This window comes from Rutidosis leptorrhynchoides, chromosome 5, assembly GCF_046630445.1.
Source record: "Rutidosis leptorrhynchoides isolate AG116_Rl617_1_P2 chromosome 5, CSIRO_AGI_Rlap_v1, whole genome shotgun sequence".
In the NCBI taxonomy this organism is placed as follows: domain Eukaryota; kingdom Viridiplantae; phylum Streptophyta; class Magnoliopsida; order Asterales; family Asteraceae; genus Rutidosis; species Rutidosis leptorrhynchoides.
This window is the reverse complement of record NC_092337.1, coordinates 130,168,435-130,184,276: the sequence shown is the minus strand read 5'-3', so window position 1 is coordinate 130,184,276 and position 15,842 is coordinate 130,168,435. Positions and strand designations below refer to the sequence as shown.

The 15,842-nt window shown below is 31.9% G+C and overlaps 1 non-coding gene across 1 annotated transcript; it reads left to right on the top strand.

The window, feature by feature from the left end:
- The first annotated feature begins 7,117 nt into the window (after positions 1–7,117).
- LOC139850850 (small nucleolar RNA R71) lies at positions 7,118–7,224 on the top strand. Its single transcript, XR_011760228.1, has one exon. It is a non-coding gene; the product is annotated as a small nucleolar RNA R71 (small nucleolar RNA).
- The last annotated feature ends 8,618 nt before the right edge of the window (positions 7,225–15,842 follow it).

The window sequence follows — 15,842 nt, the reverse complement described above, 5'->3', positions numbered from 1 at the left end:
GAATTGAAGTCAGGAAGACAAAACAAAAGCATAGAGCTTCGAAATATAAGGGAGAATATAAAGCCTGATAACGACACATAAATTACAAACCGTGTATGTCAAATGTTTATCGCAACATAAAGACACGGGAGAATTAAAAACACCATAACCCCAAGGGCGAAGTAGAAGAAAGCAGATTCCGCTGGTGGAATTTAGAAAAGGAGAATGAATGTCGCGATAGTAAGGATGAGGACAAGGATCAGAACTGGATTAAGTATTTTTACAATCGTTTAAAAACATGGATCGAGAAAGAAAGAATTGGAGTGGTGAAAACAATGGAACGGAAGAAGTTCATTTATAGAGAAGATACCAGACAAAGCAATCGAGACGGATAATCACATTAAATTAAAGAGGATCCTAATTCTCCATAAATCTCAAAGAATAATATCTTATAGATTTTCAAGATTTTCTCTAAATCCCTTGAATTTCGGAATTCAACCAAGACAACGTCAAAAGCTAAGACGCACCTTATTTTCTAAATTCCACCGCGACTACGTCAAAAGTTAAATCTCTATCTAAAACTATTGTGACATCTTCATTCGTACGCTCTACCTAATCAAATTATTTTATCTGTATTATTCAATAATGATAAAACTCTATTTATCAGCTCATATTCGTCAGGAAAATATATTTATTGTTAGCCATGACGACCTCACTCAAATTTCGGGACGGAATTTCTTTAACGGGTAGGTACTGTGATGACCCGGAAATTTCCGACCAAATTTAAACTTCAATCTTCATATGAATTTGACACGATAAGCAAAGTCTGTAATATTTAGTCTCGAACATTTTGAAACTACTTTTATATATTCAATTGACCTTCGACTATTCCCAATGATTCACGAACAACTAATTGCAAATAAATTCATATATATTTAAGTATGTATATATATATGTACATGAATATTAATTGTAAATATATAAGATTAAATATTAAATTTATTTATTTGAAAACATATACTTAATGTATTTAACAAAACCTGAATCTATATATATAAAGTATATTAAAAATAATTATTAAATAATTGTTATACTCGTCTGATGTTCCGATTAATATCAAGCAAGTTAAACTCAAACTTATGTAATTTTAAAATAAACGGTAACCCGAAAGTGAGTTCTATAAATTTTAGGCTTACCAAAAATGTATTTAGGACCTAGTTATTAAATTTTAGCACTTTTTATATTTTACCCATAAATGAGAGGGACAGTTGATGTATTTTCTTTTTATTAAATTAATGACTAAATTTTATACCATAATGACCAAAATAAATAAATTTAGTTAATCTAAAAATTTGGAATTTATCTGAATACTTTTATCTGCCCCTAATTAACAATGGAGTACGATTTAGCACTTCATAGAAAAGGGTGTCGGTAGGATATTTCTAATAAGTGTGACTGTATACTGTTCCTAATTGCAATTACACGTCTCTATTAGCATATATATTCATTATTATGACTTTTAAACACTGTATATGATTGTCAATTTAAGATGTAATGTGTTGGTTTTATTCATTAAATTCTTCCATATATAAATATATATATATATATATATATATATATATATATATATATATATATATATATATATATATATATATATATATATATATATATATATATATATATATATATATATATATATATATAGGCAGATACAGAAAAGCAAACCAACACCCTTGTTGAACCATTACCAACTTATAAAAATTTGAGTTCCCAGCCAAAAACAATATGAAAAACTTAGTTTATTTGGGAAGCTAATGAACGAGAGCGAGAACGGAGATATTAAACTCGGTCAGTTATTTTGAAGGTAAACTATTAACCAAAAATTGAATATTGTTACGTTCATAGTCTTATCAACTTTCACGACACCACCACCATCCATCACCATCTTTTTCGGCAACCACACTGCATTATTTCTGTTTACGGGTTCAACTCAACACAACCAAACCAACTCACCATCATCGACACTTTCATCACCATCTACCATCTTCCGTGTTACTTGTTCGAATCATCCTAACCCGATCACTACACCACCACTACTTTGTTGCTACTACATCATAAACCACCACCTTGAAACTGTCGTGAGTCACTCTTCACCATTTTTTTTCTTCAATCTGTTTATATATATAGTGAATATAGGTGATATCAGGCTGTATATGTAGGAGAATTGATAAAACAATTAAGATAAAACCAACCACCGTGAATCCTAGCTTGTCCTACGATCTGTTGTGGGTTACTACTATTTTGATCACACCCAACAAAACCGCCGACCTCCTCCTTCTTCTTTCACTGCCACACCACCGGTCACCAATCATCACCATTTAAACACCACCGCCACCTTACAAAACAACTATCGTGAACACACCTTGCTCGATTTAATTTTTCTGTTGTAATCACCAAATACCACCACGTTGCCTCTATTGCTGTCGGTAAATGAGTTTTCTTTCCAGCTGTTTTCACGGCTATACACCATCACAACAGCAGCCTTTGCTGCACTTTCTATCTCTATTTTATGTTACAGTACAGCGATTAAATTGATAATGATGAGGGTATGACGATGGTGATGATAATGATGGATGATGATATTGTTCGATAAAAGGGATGATGATGACGAATTAAAGAAGATGATGATCATAATAATCTTGAATGTGACATGATAATGATGTTTTAAATCAAAACCCTTTTTATTTTTATTTTTGTGTTTTGTCGACTCCTACACCTGGACATCGAATTTGTTTATCATGGGTATTAATTTTTGTGGTGGGCTGTTTTTCTAATTTATTTGGGCCGTGGGTTAGCAAATGGAGTATTGGGTTGGGCTTCATGATCCAAGATTGTATGTGTGTTTTGATGGAAGGAAATGAAAACCGAATATACCTAGTAAATATATTTAAAATACAAATAATAACAGAAAAATGGAATGGTTCAGTAGGTGAGTGGGTGTTTGAATTAGCAGGAGGTCACGAGTTCGAGCCCTGTCAAGGGCAATTCTTTTTACAGAAGGGTATATACTTTATTTTGATTATTATTATTATTATTATTATTATTATTATTATTATTATTATTATTATTATTATTATTATTATTATTATTATTATTATTATTACACTAACATAAATATTATTCTCACTATTAGTATTATCATTAAAATGAACATTAGGATTATTATTACTATTATTATTATTATTATTATTATTATTATTGAAATGATTTTTATATAAAAACATTATAATTTTTAATATTATTATTATTAATTTACATTATTATTAAAAACTATCATTATCATAACTATTTTAATTATCATTATTATTTTAATTATTATTTTAATTATTATTTATATAACAAATAAATATTATACTTATATTACATATAATTATATACTAAATATATTAACATTATTTTTTTATAAATATTACAAATAACAAATAATTCATAAAATACTAATATACATATTAAGATACCTACATGTATAAATATTAATCATTTTAAATATATATAAATTAAATACATATAACATATAAACTAAGATATAATATACATATATGTGTTCAATTACAAATATGAATATTAATAAATATACAATTGATATAGGTTCGTGAATCCGAGGCCAACCATGCATTGTTCAATGTCGTCATATGTATTTTTACTACAAAATACATTATGTGAGTTTCATTTGCTCCCTTTTTACTCTTTACATTTTTGGGCTGAGAATACATGCAAATGCTTTATTAACTGTTTTACAATATTTATATGCGTGAGTTTCATTAATCCCTTTTTAAATGCTTTTGCAATATATATTTTTGGGACTGAGAATACATGCGCTGCTTTTATAAATGTTTTACGAAATACACACAAGTAATCGAAACTACATTCTATGGTTGAATTATCGAAATCGAATATGCCTCTTTTTATTAAGTCTGGTAATCTAAGAATTAGGGAACAGACACCCTAATTGACGCGAACTCTAAAGATAGATCTATCGGGCCCAACAAGCCCCATCCAAAGTACCGGATGCTTTAGTACTTCGAAATTTATATCATGTTCGAAGGAGGATCCCGGAATGATGGGGATATTCTTATATGCATATTGTGAATGTCGATTACCAGGTGTTCAATCCATATGAATGATATTTTGTCTCTATGCATGGGACGTATATTTATGAGAACAGTATATGGAAATCTTGTGGTCTATTAAAATGTTGATAATGGTTATTTATGTTAAACTAATGAACTCACCAACCTTTTGGTTGACACTTTTAAGCATGTTTATTCTCAGGTAAGAAAGAAATCTTCCGCTGTGTAATTGCTCATTTTAAAGATATTATTTGGAATCATTCATGACATATTTCAAAAGACGGTGCATTCGAGTCGTTGAGATCATCAAGATTATTATTAAATCAGTTATAGTTAGATATATTATAAAATGGTATGCATGCCGTCAACTTTCGTTGTAATGAAAGATTGTCTTTTCAAAAACGAATGCAATGTTTGTAAAATATATCATATAGAGGTCAAATACCTCGCGATGTAATCAACTGTTGTGAATCGTTTATAATCGATATGGACTTCGTCCGGATGGATTTGGACGGGTCCTTTCAGTTGCAAAGTCCAAATGGCATGCGTTTGTAAGCAAAAGTATCATAAGGGCACGTGAATGTGGTTTTCTCTTGATCTTCGGGTGCTATTGGAATTTGAAAATATCCGGAAAATCCATCAAGAAAACAATAATAACTATTTCCGACTAATCTTTCCAACATTTGATCAATGAAAGGTAAGGGAAAGTGATCTTTTCTGGTGGCGTCATTTAATTTTCTATAATCAATACATACACGCCATCCTGTTACAGTTCTTGTAGGAATAAGCTCAATTTTTTCATTTGTAATGACAGTCATGCCACCCTTCTTAGGCACGCATTGAACTGGGCTTACCCATGGACTATCAAAGATTGGATAAATTAAACCTGCATCTAGCAGTTTAATAATTTCTTTTTAACTACATCTTGCATATTCGGATTTAGTCTTCGTTGGCGTTGCACATACGTTTTATGACCTTCTTCCATAAGGATTTTATGTGTGCAATACGAAGGATTTATTCCTTTAATATCATGAATCTTCCATGCAATGGCTGGTTTATGAACTTTCAACACACCATGTAAATAAGCGTATTCCAAATGGTTTGGAAGTGGCTTTAACTCTAATGTCGGTGGTTCTTCTATCGATGATTTATATCGATATCTGTCTTCTTCTTTTAGCATTTGAATTTCTTCTGTTGTTGGTTCATATCCATTAGCTATTAGTGTAGCTAACATTTCAGCTTCATCAATTGGTTCATTACCTTCTCCTAAAGAACATTCTCCTGTTCCTTGTAATTCTGGAAATTCTTCTAATAATTCTGCATGTGAATCTATAGTTTGAATATAATAACATGTATCATCTGCAGATTGCGGTTGTTGCATTGCTCTATCAACTGAAAAGGTAACACTCTCGTCCTCTATACTTAGGGTCAGTTTCTTACCGAACACGTCTATCATTGCTTTAGCCGTGTTTAAGAATGGTCTTCCTAATATGAGAGGAACTTGAGAATCTTCTTCCATGTCCAGAACAACAAAATCTACTGGAAATACTAAAGTACCAACTTTAACTAGCATGTTCTCCATTATCCCTCTAGGATATTTTATTGATCGATCGGCTAGTTGTATGCTTATTCTTGTTGGTTTCAATTCTCCAAGGTCTAGTTTAGCGTATAGTGAATAAGGCATTAAATTTATACTAGCACCTAAGTCTGTCAATGCTTCTATTGAACTAAGACTACCCAGAAAACATGGAATTGTGAAACTTCCTGGATCAGATAGTTTTTCTGGTATCTTATTCAACAGCACTGCTGAACAATTAGCATTCATAGTAACAGCCGAGAGTTCTTCCATTTTCTTTCTATTCGAGATTAGATCTTTCAGAAATTTAGCATATCTAGGCATTCCTGAAATCACATCAATGAAAGGAAGATTTACATTTATCTGTTTAAACATATCCAAGAATTTGGATTGCTCGGCTTCAAGTTTCTCTTTTTTCATTTTACTTGGGTAAGGAAGTGGTGGTTGGTATGGTTTAACATAAAGTTTATCCTTAGCTGTGTTATCTTCATTAATCTTTTCAACTACCCGTTCTTTTTCCTTATCTTGTTCAGGTTGTGGTTCTTGTGGAGTAGAAAAAGCTTCATCAGAAGTTACAGATATTTCAGGTGGTTTAAGTGTTGTACCACTTCTTGTGGTAATGGCTTTAGCTGTTTCATTTCGGGGGTTAGCATTTGTATCACTAGGTAAACTTCTCGGTTTTCTTTCACCTATTAACTTTGCTAGGTTACTTACTTCTTGTTCCAAATTTTGAATAGAAGCTTGTTGATTTCTAAATGCTTGAGCATTTTGTTCATTAGTTTGTTTCTGAGATGTGAAAAACTGCGTTTGAGTTTCAACTAGCTTCGTCATCATATCTTCTAAATTCGGCTTTTTATCATCGGTTTGTGGTGGTTTGTTTTGAAAATTAGGTCTTTGCTGGTTGTAAGTATTATTGGATACTTGTTAATTGCTAGGACCTTGTTGGTTGTTGTATGGAATATTTTGGTTATAGTTCTGGTTTTGATTGTAGATCGGTCTTGGCGGTTGATAATTATTCTGATAATTATTTCCAGGCCTTTGGTTTATTTATGAAATATTCTCTCTTTGTTCCATTGTTAATTCAATACTAAGACAATCTTTTGTCAAATGTGGTCCTCCACACTGCTCACAACTAATTCGTATTGAGTGGATATCTTTAGTCATCTTTTCCATTCGTCTCTCGACAGCATCTATCTTTGCAGAAATGGAATCTAAGTCATGGCTAGAATCGGCACTAGCTGCTTTAGATGATCTAACGATATTTTTTTCTTGGTGCCACTCATGTGAGTGGGAAGCAGTGTTATCAATAATTTTGTAAGCATCAGTTTCGGTTTTCTTCATAATGGAACCACCAGCTGCAATATCTATGTCTTTCCTTGTAGTGATGTCGCATCCTTGGTAGAATATTTGTACTATTTGACAGGTATCTAAACCATGTTGCGGACATCCTCTTAATAACTTTTCAAATCTTGTCCACGCCTCATATAGAGTTTCATTTGGCTTCTGTGTGAACGTAACAATTTCTCCTTGAAGTCTTACGGCTTTAGATGCCGGAAAGAATTGTTTAAGAAAATTTTCAACTAAAACGTCCCATTTATCGATCGCCCCTTCAGGTAATGATTCCAACCAATCTTTGGCTTCTCCCTTTAAAGTCCAGGGAAATAACATGAGATATATCTGTTCATCCTCAACTTCTCTTATTTTAAATAGTGTGCAGATCCTATTAAAGGTACGAAGATGTTCATTTGGATCTTCCTTCGGCGCACCACTAAATTGGCATTGATTAGTCACCATATGTAGAATTTGTCCTTTGATTTCATAATCTGGCGCATTGATGTCTGGATGAGTAATTGCGTGACCTTGGCCAGTGCGTTTAGCTCTCATTCGGTCTTCCATACTTAAAGGTTCCAGATTTTTCATGATTGAATTTGTTGAATCCGAATAACTAGAGGATTCTGATTTAATGGTTCGTTCCTCAACAATCTCTGTTTGAATGATTGGTGGTTCCGGAGGAAAATTTAATGGTTCAGGATCTATGAATTGTCCCTGAATATTATCCGGATTCTCAATTGTGAGGTCGGGTTCCAAAAATTGATTATCGGAAATTTGAATTGGAGTACTTGGTCGACTGGATGATGATTCTAAAGGAAAATCAACGGCGATAATATTTGCTAGATGTCTTGATCTAGTTACAGGTGGTGAACGTACAAAAGGTGGTGAACGTCTTGCTCGGTGCATTCACTGAATATCCTATTAGTTTTTAAAAGGAAAGAAAAAAATTATATAAGTTATCCAACTAATAGACTTTTCTGATTTTGCCCACGTTTCGAATAGCCAAAAGATGCAGCAGAGGGGCAGGATTCGTTTGGTCTCAATATAATTGAGGACTGTTTGGCTCCAATAACCCGGTCCACGTACAAATCCAACTATTACTACGAACCAGAAAATTTTGATGTCTATCAATTTAACCACTTAAAATAAATTTTCGTAAATTAAAGAAGTATAGATAAGAAGTAGAAAAAATTCTAAGTTCTAAAAACTAGAATGACGAGAAATAAGAAAGAAAAAGAGCGCGTCGAAAAAGGTCGAAAAAGAAAAAGATCGAAAAATAAAAGGCGTCGAAAAATAAGAAAGAAAAAAAATGACTATAAAACTTAAAAAAAACTCAACTAACCCAACCTTATTACTATCACTAACTTAAAATTATAATCGCAAATTCAGATTACTAATTGGAATGATAATTGATACATAGGTAAAAGGGTTCAAAAATATTAAAGCTTACAGGAAAAACTATATCCCAAATGGCAATATCTCAAAAAGGTATTAAAACTTAAAAAAAACGTCGCAGAATTCTAAAGCACTTAAATCTTAGTCTAAAGAAAAAACACTTAAGGGATTTTACGGCAAAGCCTAAAAATCTAGAAATAAAAATAACTATGGCAAAAACTATGAATTAAAAATAAATACGAGCAAAAATTACAAAAGTTACGCTAAAACAATTAAAAAGGGATAAAATATAAAAATATACTAAAAGTTGTAAAAAGTACAATTTTTATAAAAATATTATTTTTATATTATTTATTTTATAAAACTATTAATTTTATATTTTATAAAACTAATTAAACTTAAAAATATAAATTAAATAAATAACTAAATTAAATATTTAACTAATCTAACCTAATTAGGGTTTAAATATAATAATAATAATTATAAACCGTAACTAATGCAGTACTCAGTCAACTGTGGCGTGTCAGACGGGCTCATGCGATCGCATGAGTCCTAAGTTATCCAGCCATGCGATCGCATGAGCTAGGGTTTCGGGCCACAGAGTGGGCTGCTACAGTACCGGACTCGAGTGTTTTTTTTTTTTTTTTTTTGCTGTGTTGAATTTTCTATTTTATATATTTATGTAATATATTTATATAAATTAAATAAAACTTATATTTTTATAAAATAAAGATAAATAAACTTTTATAGAACTTAAATATTTAACAAACTCTTAAAAATATTTATAATTTTGTTTTCTTTTTATATTTTTGAATATATTAAAACGTATTTTTACAAAAGCGTAAATTTTTTTTTTTATATTAGCGTTGCGCTTCCGGCTTTTAAGCTAGATGGTTCCCCGGCAGCGGCGCCAAAAATACTTGATGTTATGCGAGGTGTATATAAAATAGCTTAAATTTTAGCAGGAAATACTATTAAATACGATACAATTTTACACAAGATATTTATTTATTTATAGAATGGATATACTTAAACCTTGCTACAACACTTATAGGTAGTGTACCTAATCGTACAGTAGTGTAGTTTTTAGTAAGTCCGGTTCGTTCCACAGGGAAAATCTTTTAATCAAAGCTTAACGCTATATTAGTTTAATTTATAAAAATACGAATATATATATAAGTAATATAATTATTTTAAAGGGGGGTTTTTACCGTTTAATGACCGGTTTGTCGATTTTAAAACTTTAGTCGCAGTTAAAACAAAATGTAAAATATTAAATAAATAAAAGACTTAATTTAAAGCGTAAAGTAAATAACGATAATGAAATTGCGATAAATAAAAGTGCGATAATTAGAAGTGCAATTAAATATAAAATAAAGAAAATTAAATATGAAATAAAAGAATTATGCTTATTTAAACTTTCCGTAATCATGATGTTTGACGTGTTGATTTTAGTTTTATGCCCATGGGTTAATTATCCTTTGTCCTGGATTATTTAATATGTCCGTCTGGTTTTTATCCATAACAGTCCATCAGTCATAAATATAAAGTGCTAGTGTCCTCGTCAAATTATCCTTATACCCGAAGTTTAAATATTCCAACTAATTGGGGACTTAAACTGTAACAAGATTTTAATACTTTGTTTAATAATTACACCAGGATGTCGACTGAGTGTAACCCAAGGTTTTAATACTTTGTTATCAATTATTCCAAGTGTCCTTGTACATAATTTCACCCCTGTTTTAATAATTCTAGTGGCTATTAATCCATTCCCGTGTCCGGTTAAATGAACGATTATTCGTACATATAAATACCCCACCCATCGTGTCCGATCGAGTGTATATGGTTATTTATAGGGACGTCCAATTGTAAATCTTTATATTAACATTAACAAACTATCATTTAGTTAAACAAATATAAAGCCCATTAATAGTCCATAGTCTAATTTTCACAAGTGTCGTTCTTTTGTCCAAACCCCAATTATGATACAAAGCCCACTTACCCAATTTTAATATTTTTAGCCCAACATCATGATTACTTCGGATTAAATAAGCATAATAATAACTTAGCTACGAGACATTAAATTAAAAAAGTTGAACATAAATTACAATGATTAAAAATAGCGTAGCGTTACACGGACAGAATTTCGACTTACACCCTTACAACATTCGCTAACATACCCTTATTATAAGAATTAAAATTAAAATTAAAATTAAAATATAAATATATACTACGTATATATATAGAGAGATTGATATTATGGATGGAAAAATGGTGCACCAAAGCTCGATTTTTATAGGCCTGTGATCTAGAAAAGGGGCTCATGCGATCGCATGGATTTATGCCTTCCAGGCCATGCGATCGCATGGCCAGCTGGGGAGAGCCACTTTTGGTTGTTTTCTTCTGCCGACGTTTATTTAAATATAATATAACATATATATTAATTTTAAGAATTAATTATATATTATATTATATTCATATGCATAGTTGACTTGTAATTTTTAGTCCGTTGCGTCGAGCGTTGAGAGTTGACTCTGGTCCCGGTTCCGGATTTTCGAACGTCCTTGCGTACAATTTAATATCTTGTACTTTTCATTTTGAATCTTGTACTCTTGTAATTTTGAGACGTTTCTTATCAATAATTGGAACCTCATTGATTGTATTTTGTACTTTTGAGCTTTTTGGTCGTTTGCGTCTTCAATTCGTCGAATCTGTCTTTTGTCTTCACCTTTTATTATTTAAACGAATATCACTTGTAAATAGGACAATTGCAACTAAAAGCTTGTCTTTCTTGAGGAATAATGCTATGAAATATATGTTCGTTTTTAGCATTATCACATATACATTCTTAACTTGGCCCTGAATCTCTTAAAAGCCCCGTTGCAATGATGAAGCATTTGTTTCTTCGCAAAATCATCTTGGATAAAATGATGTTGCTGTAAATGTTGTTACATATATATACTTAAACATTAGTTTAACAAATTCTGATACCTTTATGAAACATAATTCTTATAAGTTATATATGATTTGATACCTTTATGTCCAACCATAACGCGTTTTTCTCATCTTCAGATACTACTTTCCAATCATCCTCAAGAAAATCAATCCTAAGCCTTGTAATAACACCTATGTTACTGGCAAACAAAGCTTGATATTTTCCTATAGCATGCCCAAATTCGTCAAATTCAACCACAAATGGAATCACTGATTTTTCTTTAAGTTTGCTAACTCCTCGTTTAGGCCTATTGTTTCGGCTCTGTATACATTAAAAAATCAATAATAAGAAGCTAACAATAATAACAAGACTAATACCTAAACAATACTAGTAGTTCTAGGTACGCATACAATAGAATTGAAATCATAAACGTACCATGATGTTTGATGTATCAAGTTCTTGAATGTATCGAATTTAGCGATTTGAAGTAGTATGGATCACTGCTAGGGTTTGTGAAAATAATAAAACAGTGAATGAGACAGGCGGTTTGTTTCAATTATGATCGGGTTGTTTTGTGTCAATTAGTGGTTTTAATTAGTTTGGCGGTTAATTTGAAATTTTCGAGACCAAATGGTGGGATTTGGCCATTAAGCTGATCTGATGATGAAGAGTTTAGGTATTTTACCTATAGTAAAATATTTGGTATTAGTATTTTTTTAATACACCGTAATAATCTACTTGACCCGGCCCAGGCAAAAATGATCCGGTATTTTCAAAAATACCTGTTTATAAAAAAAAAGGCAATACAAAAAATCCCTCACCTTCTCAAGTACATCATACTGAGTATCTTTTCACCTGCCACCAGCTCTGTACTTGCAATAGCGATCAACTACAACCATCTCCCGCCATGTCGAGCTCAGGTTATTGTGTTTTCTTAAATAAAATTTGTTGTTTATTAATTGTAAGCACAGGGTTTTCCGAATTGAAAACCTAAAAAACTTAGAACAAAGTTTCTCATCTCATTTGTTAATTGTAAATCATTAAATTCAAACAACAGATCTACACTTCACATGTATTTATGCTTTTTTATTTGAACCAGAATCGATTTTATCTCACAGTTATGTGCATATATAATATCAGTGTTTTTCTTTGGAATTACACTCATGCAGGTGTGAGTCTGTAAATTTATTGTGTTATACCTTTAAGTTCATACTAAATGTTCAGTTATGATATTGCACTCGTAGATATTATTTGCTAATTATCTGCAGATTCCCAACAGGTTACTTAGGATTTGATTTATGTTACATCAATATGTATTGTGAACTTTCAAGCTACAATACCAATATAGTTTGCTTAGTTTTGAAAAAGACAGCATATACATTTTATCTAACCATTTTAAATCTAACAATTGATTTGTGATGTAATTGAGTATTTTGTTCTTTGTTTGCATATTAATGAATTGAATCACAAATACAGCTGGAAACAATGATGCCTCTACTAGTCAAACACGTGCACTCGCCCTTGACCAGCTGAATAGAGCTGAAAGGTACAACATATGGAGCACCGTTGATGTCACATACATCTTCTTCGACATACCAAGGGGAACTATTTGGGTGAGTTAGATACTTTTTTATAGAAACAGTTAAACGTATTCGTGTATATAGCAATGACAAATAATTATGCAATCATTAACAAATAATATGTCACTGTCATTTAGGAACTACCTGAGGACTTTAACCACATCCGAGAACTCGAGGCTGGCTGCACCTATATATGCTTCGATATGGAAGGGATATTCCATTGGTGGGATATAAAACAGGCCACAGATGTAACCACAAAAAAGCTTTTTGTTTCGAAAGGCTGGGAGTACTTTGTGGCTTTGAATGGGTACAAAGTGGGTGATAGGTGTATGATTGGGTTCTCACGTCGGTACAAGAGTTTTTTCATGGTCTTGGATGGAAGCCACCCACTTTAACAATCTCATTGAGGTCAATAGTCTTCTGATAGTGCAGCTTTAATAACTCTAATTTGTGTAGTAGTTATGGTCTATGTACGAATTGCACGTGTACATGTTTTGATAACATTTAAGTTCCTAACCGGAGAACAATTTATGTTTTAGATTTACTAATGTCTGTAAGAATTCTATATTATGATATGTAAATTATGTTCGTATTTAAAACTCGATGTTGATGTTTGGTAAATTACTACCGTACTCGCATACAATTATTGTTCGATGTGTAGGTTCTTTAATCTTGTTTAGTAATGGAACATTGTAGTTTACAATAAACTATTATGTCTAATTCAAGTTTGATTATATTTGAAGTTGCGCGTCACAAGTAACAACCTTAAAAAATGGTTCACTTGTCATGGTAAATTGTATGTATTTGGCTTTTACAATGTAGTAAATGTACAAGATTTTCTAATGAAATGTATGTTTTAAATGGCTCTATTGTTCCATTATTGGCAAATGCTTAAAATTGCATTGAGTTGCAGATTTGTAATCAAAAGTAATGCAAGAAGTAAATATTTCTAAACTGCATGCATCATTGGAAAACATTACCGTATCCAAAATATTACAACAAACAACATTTAAATACACTGTATAAGTGCAAGCAAAAAATATGTAACCTACCAACATCCAGATTGTACAGCACTTATACACCAAAAGTAACTACAAATGTTTAAATCCACAAACTAAAGATAAAAGTTTTGTTGCTCCAGATTATACGTGAGTTCATAAAATTGACCAGGCACCAGGCCATTGATTGATCGGTACTCAGGAAAACTGGAAGTAACTGCCAGGTTTGGTTTCTTTTTCCCTGTCTCCTGCTTCAACCGCCACTGAAATTCATCACCTTCATGATTAAAACAACTCACATAACACCCACTCCTCAGTCCTGGAAGTCCAATAAACTCCTCCGAAAGACGCTAACGAAAAAGAAAATACATATTTAGTCAACGGTTTAACCAAATTGTTATTCTATAATGATGAAGCATAAAACGTTGATATGTAAAAAGATAAAACAAATAGTGTGCCACCATTTATCAGTTGATGAATGTTAAACTATAAAAAGATAAGAAGCGTACCAACAAGTTACCAGACGGTATTTTGATAATCACAACACGTTCAGGATGTAGATGTTGTTGAGGCATTGGTTCATCTTCTGAGGTATCACTTTCGGTTTCACTGTCTGAACTGTCATCAATGTAAATGATTTCAAGAATGGATTGGGAAGCGGATCCTCTTTCCCATGTAGTAGAAACATCATCATCCTTCAGCTGAAAAGTTAACAAACAACCCTTTTCTACACCACGATGATCATAAATCACCAGCTCAAGATTTTCTGGATCAGTTGCAAAAAAGACCATGCAATCACCAGACGCCACTTTAAGGTCTGTAATCAACTCAGACCATCCTTCCCACATGACAACTTCGCCTTCAACTGAGAGTACCACCACCCTTTTGTTGTACCATCTTTGAAAGTGAACAATCATTTGTTCTTTGGGTCCAGAGTCTCCAAAAGTAGTTGTTAACCATTCCTTTGGCAGTATCTACATCCAATCAAAAATAATGCTATTTTTGTTAAAGAAATATAAAACTAATTTGTTAATATAATAATCATGTACACATACTAAATGTGTGTTACATATGCGAGATCGAAAAATTGACCATACCATTCCTGGTTCACTTGGATTGTTGACGAATTTCATGAATGAAGGGAAACGTCTGTATGGAGCATTTTCATACACTTTTGCCTGAATTCGAGTTAATACACTGAAAGATGTGAATGGATCAAAAAAATTCTTTTGAAACAAGTCAGGTGAGTAAATAGCCAACTCGTAGTTTCTTTTGTCGATTCCGGTCATTAGTAGGATATCACCTTCTCCAATATCAAGATCATTCATGATCTTCAACCAGCCATCGCCAAGTATCATACGGCTACGATCATTCATCGAAAATGTAACTTCAGATTTATATCCTAGCAGGGTGTGGATGATAACAGAATGTCTTGGAAACATGGTATCATAATGGTCAACATACCAATCATGTGGCAAAGCCTGTAACAAAACATAATAACCTGATATGTCTTACAATGGTTTTACTTTATAAAATATATAATTTTAAGGTTAAAACAGAAACGAAACAATACCAGTTCAAGCTTATCTGTTAATCGTATTATGTGGATGAACGATGGTGGACGATTTTAGGTAGCCATAAATGACAACGTCAGAGATTATTTCTGCTTCTGTAAAATCAACATATATGTACATATCAGTTCTGTAGGTATCAATAATAATTATGGTCAAATTAACACAACTAGATTTAGGTATAATAGTTTGATATTTAGGGCATTTCTTCTTTAACACAAAATATATTAGACTATTTCTGCAGCATCTGTTCACCACTTATAAACCCTAATGTGTCCATTTTGCTGAATAATCTAAGACAAAATGTGCATGTATATAACCTAATTTTCGATTATTGTTTTCT